This window comes from Cyprinus carpio, chromosome A4, assembly GCF_018340385.1.
Source record: "Cyprinus carpio isolate SPL01 chromosome A4, ASM1834038v1, whole genome shotgun sequence".
Taxonomy (NCBI): Eukaryota; Metazoa; Chordata; class Actinopteri; order Cypriniformes; family Cyprinidae; genus Cyprinus; species Cyprinus carpio.
The window spans coordinates 27147980-27156327 of NC_056575.1; the positions used below are offsets into that span (position 1 = coordinate 27147980).

The window sequence follows — 8348 nt, forward strand, 5'->3', positions numbered from 1 at the left end:
AAGCTTGACAAAAGCTAAAAGCTAAAAGCTAAATTTGATGGTGTCCTGAGTATTTAAACTGGCCTTTTGGCCACACCTCAAATGTTGTCTTGACCAATTAGATACTGTCTTTTCTCAGGGTGTTGCATTGTCTGTCCCACCCATTCATAAATCATATGTTATCTTATCAAGCTCGTGGTCCGAATTTTCCCGCTCTTGCAGGGTATAATTTGGACATGATTCCTATAACAAGAATATGATACATTTGACAAATAACTAATGGTCAGAAACGTTTCAAGCAAGAATATTCGAACACATACATACTAAACATGAATATGATCCCTTAAGCTATTCAAGAGTTATTTAAAAAGACATACACAATAAGTGATTAGAAACATTAAAATCAAATGTGTCGGTTACATAAATGATATGGAGTTAAGCAATGGACTGATATCCATTTAGAAGTCTTTTTTGAGTTCATTTTGGTGCATATATGCATTGGAAGGCATTCTCTGTGCCATTCTGGGGAGTAAGGATATGTCCTGTGGAGACCAGAGGGGTTAACAGGTCTCCTTAGGAATTTCAGTCTGGTTTTGCTAGGTGGGGGGGGAAGTCAATCCAACGATCTTGTTTTCTCTGAGTGTCAGACTGTCCATCTCTTCGATTACTTGCCCCAAATTAGACAATCTCTTCTTCGAATTGAAATTGTCAATAATTGTTCTAATGGTGTTAATGTTGAAAGCTGTTCTGTGAAAGAGTTGGTCGGTTATCAGACTGTGGTGCTGGGAGTTGATTTACAACATCCTGCCTTTCTGTGGAATTCGGCTCATGTTTCAACCAGGCTCCCGATCGAATCTTTAATTTGTCTGGTTCACGCTACACAATCAATCATTGAATGTACTGTTACCTGTGACTTTACATACCGCGACACTGTTTGGTGGAATTTGCTCACACGTGTCAAGAATTTCTTTAATCATGGTTTGATGAGTTATTGGCATACCCGCTGTGGTCAAATAACAACAACGTTTCCAAACAGGGCCATAACTCTGCACTACATGGTAGCGGTGTGCACTATCAGTGAAAATATTTACATTAGTGGAGCTATTTTCACCTGCAGTCAGTTTAAGAGCCAGATTTAAGGCAGCTTTCAAAGCATGCAATTCAGCTATCTGAGCACTTCCTCCCGAAGCGACCCCTCAGCCAAGACCTCGCCCGTCTTCCCCTCTACTACTGCCCACCCCGTGTAGCGTGTGTCACCCTCGTAGAAACTGCTGCCATCCACGAACATGTCCAGAGAATCTGAAAACAGTTCATCTCTGACAAAATGTCCCCTGTCACAGATAATAACCTCGGCGCAGTCGTGTGCACTCCCCTCATTCTCCATTAGGGAGGCAGGATTTGTCCAGTTGTCTGCAACAACAGTGAGCTGAGGGTTCATGAGAGCAGTTTCCCCATTGCATGTCGTTGATTTGAAATCGACTTTATTTTTGTCTCTGTGAGCAGGCGTAGAAACCGATGTGGAGAGTGAAGGATCATCTGATTGTAACCGACTATGGGCTCAGTGATCTACAACGCCCACTCAGCACAGTCCAAGGCCATCAAACACGGCATCTGTCCATTCATCTGTCCATTCATGGAAGAGGGAATCAAAGTTGAATAGTACCCAACAATGCCATAACTTTTGTCACCTTTACATTGTCCCAGCACACAGTTATAAGCACTTGGGCCAGCATGTGTCCATACATGGAATGTCTTTGTCATGTCGGGGTGATATAATGCGGGAGAGGAGAGTAATGCGGATTTGGGGAGAGTAAAGGACTCAGCCATGTCTGATGTTCACTCCAAAGGGGAAGCACCCGGAAGGCCTCCTTTAAGATCTTCTGTTAGAGGTTTAGCCAAATCAGAAAAATCTGGGATATACATCCGATTAAAATTAAATAGCCCCATTAATGATCTTAAACCAGTAACTGTGGTTGGCTTATTTAATTGAGTAATGGCTATGACCCGGTCTGGAAGAGGTTTCTTTCCCTCACGACCTATACTTTGACCTAAAAATTTAACTTCCAATTGAAACAATTGGACCCTTCGTTTGTTCAAGAGGAAACCCGCCTCTTGGAGTATTTTCAACAACTGAGTGAGTCCACTCAAGTGTTGTGCTTTATCTTGAGATGTGAGAAGAATGTCGTCACAATATTGAAAGGCAAATCTGTATTGATCTTCTTCTCTGATAGGACAAGACCAAAAACCATTGGTTATGTCTACTGCGCTAAAATAGCGATGGTTTGGAGAAATATCATTAAGAATGGTTGACGGATTAGCAACAATAGGAGTTATTTTAGGAGTCACAGCATTCAGTGTGGTGTAGTCTATAGTTAACCTATAGCTACCATCTGGCTTTTTATTTATTTATTTTTTTCACACAGGCTGCATAGGTAAGTTCATTGAGGAAGTACACCTTACCAAAATCCCTGATTCCTGAAGCTGGTTCACAATTTCCCGTGCAGCTCTCTTTGCTTCTCTCCGAAGAGGATACTGAAATACTGGAGGATGTATAGGACCTGAAACATTCAAAGTTCAATCCTGCAAAGACCAACATCATGTTTAGAAGTTGACCACAAATTTGGAAATTTCTCAGCGAAATATTGTATCACTGAGGAATCAGTAGACTCCTTTTCATTAGCTGTGATAGCTCCAAGGCTTAATTTAGGAGTTCCAGTTTTATTAAACACTGGTATGGGAATTGGTAAATACTGACTAATTAATTGACCCCTAGTCAGCAAAACATCTGCTTCCAATTTACTCAATATATCCATTCCCATTGCCATGCCAACTTGGCTTTGTCCAACCCAGAATTGCACACAAAAAGGCTGTTCAAATGGATATATTATTATAGGAATCAATAGAGACTGTGTGAAAAGACTGCGACCAGATATACCTTGAAGATACATTTGTTTGTTTGTTAAAGGCAAATTAATAACAGTTACTGAGATGCAGACCCGGGGGCCCACAAGAATGTAGCTATCCTGGCTTCATAAGTTAGAATGTAAAAATGGATGAGGGTCTTCGTGCTCATATAAAATGAAGGCCACTATCTGTCAGTCTGTATTCTCAAAAGCTCTTGTCAGTTTTTCAACCTGCTTCCAGGTCAGCACCCTGCTTCTCTGCACCAGGGTTATTTTTAGCACGATCTCGAGGAAGTGGTTTTGGTGTCTGCTGTTGTTGAAAAGAGGAACTAGGCTTTCTGAAAGCTCTAAATTTCGATCAGGGCACCTGTTTGCGTAGTGACCATCGCGCTGGCAATGATAACAACGAAATGCTGGAGCAGAGGTCTGACCAACTGCAGCAACCAGTCCCTTCTTTTGTTGTTCCACGATGTCTTGAGCCCGTGTCCCCCATGCAACAAAAGAAGATCAGTCAATAATTGTTGACAGAGAAGAATGAAACAACTGTGTAAATTTAGCATTCATATTTAACTGCGCAGTATGGAGAATGATTGGAGATTCTAAGTCAGGCCCCCATCGTGCGGCCACAAATTCTTTCAGTGCCTTTGTGAATCGCTCAGTGTAATCAACAAATGGTTCATTAGGACCCTGCCTAATCATTGTCACATTAGTGAAAGTTTGAATTCCATTTCCAACTGCACGCTGTACTTCAGTACGCAGCACTCTGTACTGAGTTGTGTAATCATCTGCATTCGCTGGTGGCTGTAAATGAGGGGTGAGATGATCTGTCCCGTGTATGTAGACGGGCAGACTTGCTCCCAAATTGAATACGGATCTTTTATCTTTTACTGCTAGGCGGTTGGCTCTTGCCATTACCCACAAACGATCCCAAAATTCAGAATTGGTACTGTTAGATTTCATGAGTGGCAGTGTATTTACAATACTAGTCAAATCTCGCACACCCATGGATTGATAAACCCCCACTTGACCAGCCGCCGTCAATTCCTGATCTATTTCACTATAGCGGGGTAATTTTGGACACCGTTTCACATACTCGCCCCACTCATCCTCAGTTTCCTCCAGGTGCCCAGGAGAAATAGCTGCAACCTGTATACCACCGTTTTCAGAAACATTCGTCACATGTCTCCCTGCCTTGGCAATCGCTGCTTTCAGTTTTGAAGCATATTCAGCTATAAATATCATCGATTTTAGGGACTCTCCCTGTATCTGCTCTTGTCTTCTTAGTTACAACGTCTAATAAATCCCACATATCTTGTGTAGCATCTCTAGCGGCTTGTGCCAGTTTATCCACATAAACTATTCTTCCATTGCGATATGTTAAAAGAACTTTTGCTTGCACAGTCCTCAAACAACACAAAACTTGTGCATATTTATTTTGTTTCTTAGGATCATTATCTTATTATCTTCCTTCATCACCCCCATTCACACTGCCTACGGACCCCATATTTCTTTAAATTCATCTTTAGCCATTTTCTGTTTAATCTTTTCTTTATTTCCGATGCCTAACATCGGTACTTGAGCAGTGAGAGCTTCGTTAGGAGCTCCTTTTACATACACATGAGCCATTACTTCGTGTGTTGACACCCCCAACAAAGAAAAAGTTTTATTCAATTCAGATACACTCAATTAAATACACTTAATTAAATTCACTTAATTAAATTGATAAATTTGGTGTTCTCTTCACTCTTAATTTGTTTAATTTAATTAGCCGTCTGACAATTATAACAATTATACAGAGTTAAACTTAGTTACAATGTGGTATTCTGCCACAGTCAAACAATTGTCAAAATATATGGATTTTAGAATTTAGTCGCAAGGTGGAATTCTGCCAGTGTCAAGACTGCCGAGTCCATCCCAGAGCCTATATCAAAACAGAGAATCGACATACAGATCTGACCAGCACGCTGCAGTAATCCCTGACAGCGCGTGTCTCAAAAAACTGTTGCACTTCAGTAAACCCTGAAAGCGCCCGCAATACACCTCCGGTAAACCCCGCAAAGTGTACTTGCTACGCAGAATTATCCACACTGTCGGTAAACCCCTTCAGTGAACAACACATTTAATGCTGCAAATCGCCGTTCTCAAACACAGAGCGCACACTCATTCCTCACACACGGTTAAACCACCGTACCGCCCCAAATTCGTTCTCTTGCTGCAGTCAAGAAAAATGAACGAAATGGGTCCGCAGATATAGCTCGGCAGGTTTGCACAACAGAAGCCCATAAAGAGAATTAGATGAGCAACTCACCTCTCTTTATCTTTCCTTGCGATGCATCAAATATACTTCAACGGATCGATCAGTATCCCAGCAGTGCCTCCATTAACTGATGCAAAATTTAATCCAATTCAGACGGTCAAGGTGTAATAATATGTAAATTTATTAAAAAGAATATAGAGAACAGAAACCACAAATCATAACTTGGAAATAAGGTTCTGGATAATAGTAACAACCTTCAAATATAGAAAATGTAAATCCAATGTTAGTACATTTTTAATAACAATCCATTTATGATGGATTGAACCCAACCAGTATTAATCAAAACATTAATACAATTGTAATTAAAACATAAACAATTCTAATAAACTATTCTGTTCGAATCAAATGTACCAAAATATTAATTATTAAAATATTAAAATATCAAATTATCAGAGTATCAAAGTATCTGAATTTCAAGGTATCTGAATTTGAATAAAAACCTGTAAGAGTTCTAAGTCTGAGTCTAAGAGTTGTCGAGTGAAGCCAAAGAAGAGGAAGTGAGCTGAAAAGATAGAGAGACCAGAGTCTCAGAAAGTCAAAAAACCCATTCTATTTTGCAGAGTCTATCTTATATACTGTTGTTCCAGACATAAGTCGTCATCTGGCTATCACTAATAACACCTGACCTTTAAAAATAGTCTAGTCAATGTCTCGATTTTGGACTTCTTCCTCTTTTAGATTCGAAGTATCACACTGATAATTCTAAGAAATATTGATACAAAAGAACAATACATGCAGTTCAACTTCATATGCAAAACAGACTAAGCTGACTACGCAGTTAGAAATACTGTGAAATTACATATGAAATATACCATAAAGTTTACCAAAAACATTTTTGAATATAAAAATGAAACCTGTTAATATATGTATATGAGACAGATCCTTACCGTGAAATATTAATTTTTAACTTTTGAAATGAAACTTATCATTATGAATAGAACACATTTTGAGTACGTGACTTCTTAGAATCTCTCAACAACACTTGGGTTTAATTTAAATATGTGGACTTCTTCTCAGAATCTCTATTACCATGTGGATTTCTTAGAATCTCCACACACCACATATCACTTCCCATACTGATGGATCTTCTGGGAAAGTATAATGTGTATGCGGGATATAAGTTGAATATTTCCAAAACCCAAATATTACTGTTTAATCATTCACCCTCAAATGAAACTGCACGCACTATAACTATATATACTATATAATATTAACTACAATCCAATAAACGAAAGTATTAAATCAGACATCCAGAGATGGTCTACTTACCCGTTCGACTTAAGTGATAGAATAAATGTGATAAAAATTAACATCCTCCATAGGCTACTTTACTTATTTCAATCCCTCCCGGTAAGCATACAGTCAAAACAATTTACAGAATGGGATAAGCTGTTATCGAAGTTTATATGGGATGGGAAGAGGCCCAGAGTTAGGTATTCAACACTACAGCTGCAGAAAGATAAGGGGGGCATGGCCCTTCCTAATTTAAAAATGTATTTTTACGCAGCTCAATTGCGTTACTTGTGTTGCTGGTGTGACCCTAGTTATTTTGCCAAATGGAAAGAGATTGAGACATGCATCCCTGGATATAATGTTCAGACACTTATGGGAGAGGACCATATTCCAACCGAATTAATAGAATTTCTTGGCCCAATTGCACAATTCACAATGGAAATTTGGTATAATGTAGCAAGACAATTAAAATTGAATAAAGAAAGAAAAATACTAAGATGGGTAGCTCATGACAAAGACTTCAAGCCAGGAATGCATGACTCAAATTTCAAATATTGGATCAATAAAGGGGTTACAGCCTTTTGTAATTTAATTAATAATGGGGAAATAAGAAGTTTTCAATATCTGAAAGACAAATTTAGTCTAGATAATCGAGACTTCTTCCGATACCTGCAACTAAGAGAATACTATAATAAAGAAATTAAGGACAGAAATGAACCTAATGCGGTTTTAGAGACTTTGTGTGGTGCATATCAACAGAAAATGCGCAAAATCGTTTCAAAGCTGTATACTAGCTTAATGTCCTGTCAGAAAAACACAACTCTGTATGTCAAAGAAAAGTGGGAAAAAGAAGCAGTTGTCACGATCTCAAATGAAGAATGGTATAAAATCTGTGAGATGTCACAGACATCTACAAATTCACAAAAATGGAGAGAATTCAATTGGAAAAATTTCATTCGATTTTTTTATCACGCCATCTATTAAAGGTAAACAACTGTCCACCCAACAAATGTGTTGGAGGAAATGTGGCACTGTTGGTGCTAACCACACGCATGTTTTCTGGGACTGCATAGAGATAAGACCTTTCTGGACTTCTGTCCATCTTACTTTTTGCAAAGTACTGAAGTATTCTGTACCTTTAACTTTTACAACAATGTATCTGGGTCTTTTGTCCAATGTAAAGAAAGAGGATCAATATTTGGTTAAGATTTTATTGTCGGCAGGGAGGAAAGCGATAACAAGAAGATGGCTCAAACCTGAGCCACCCAGCCATACTCAGTGGATAGACATTGTGCAGGAAATATTCACCATGGAAAAAATGACTTTTATTCTAAGATTGGAAGAAGCAGATTTAAAAGAAAATGGGACAAATGGATAGCTTATAAAATAGCATTAGAAACTGTGTAATCTGAATGTTTTTATTTTTATTTTTATTTTTTATCACGACTTCCGGTTGCTGTCTTATGTTTAATTGTTCATTTTATTCTATTTTTGCATTCTGTAAACATACTCAAAACTGAGTTCATCATGTTATGTGTTTTATATGCTTAAAACAATAAAGATAAGAGTGAAAAAAAAATCATACTTCGGCTTAGTACAAATTTCGGAGAGTTTTTTTTTTTCAATCTTGGCTCTTCATGACGTAGACGCAGGTGGAACTCCTTATATGGGCATTTCTCCTGGAAGAGCGGGATCTCGCCCATCAATGAGCTTCATCTGGTGGCAGCGCTGCACGGGACTTGCACGGGACTTGCACGAGAAGAATGTCTCCTAAGAAGTGTGTTTTTGGTTGTAAGGGAAAGAATATAGCTGCAAGCAGCAATTATGGGGCCAAGCACCACAGAAGCAAGCTTCAGACCACCGGCAGGAATGAGTAATTAAAACCATTTTAAGAGTATTTTAGGCAAAATGGCTGA

At 38.7% G+C, this 8348-nt stretch overlaps 1 long non-coding RNA gene across 1 annotated transcript; it reads right to left on the reverse strand.

Annotated features, from left to right (window-relative positions):
• Positions 1-1986: 1986 nt before the first annotated feature.
• On the reverse strand, positions 1987-5390 carry LOC122141737. Its single transcript, XR_006158052.1, has 2 exons — positions 4784-5390; positions 1987-4483 (listed from the first exon to the last, which is right to left on the reverse strand). It is a non-coding gene; the product is annotated as an uncharacterized LOC122141737 (long non-coding RNA).
• Positions 5391-8348: the final 2958 nt, after the last annotated feature.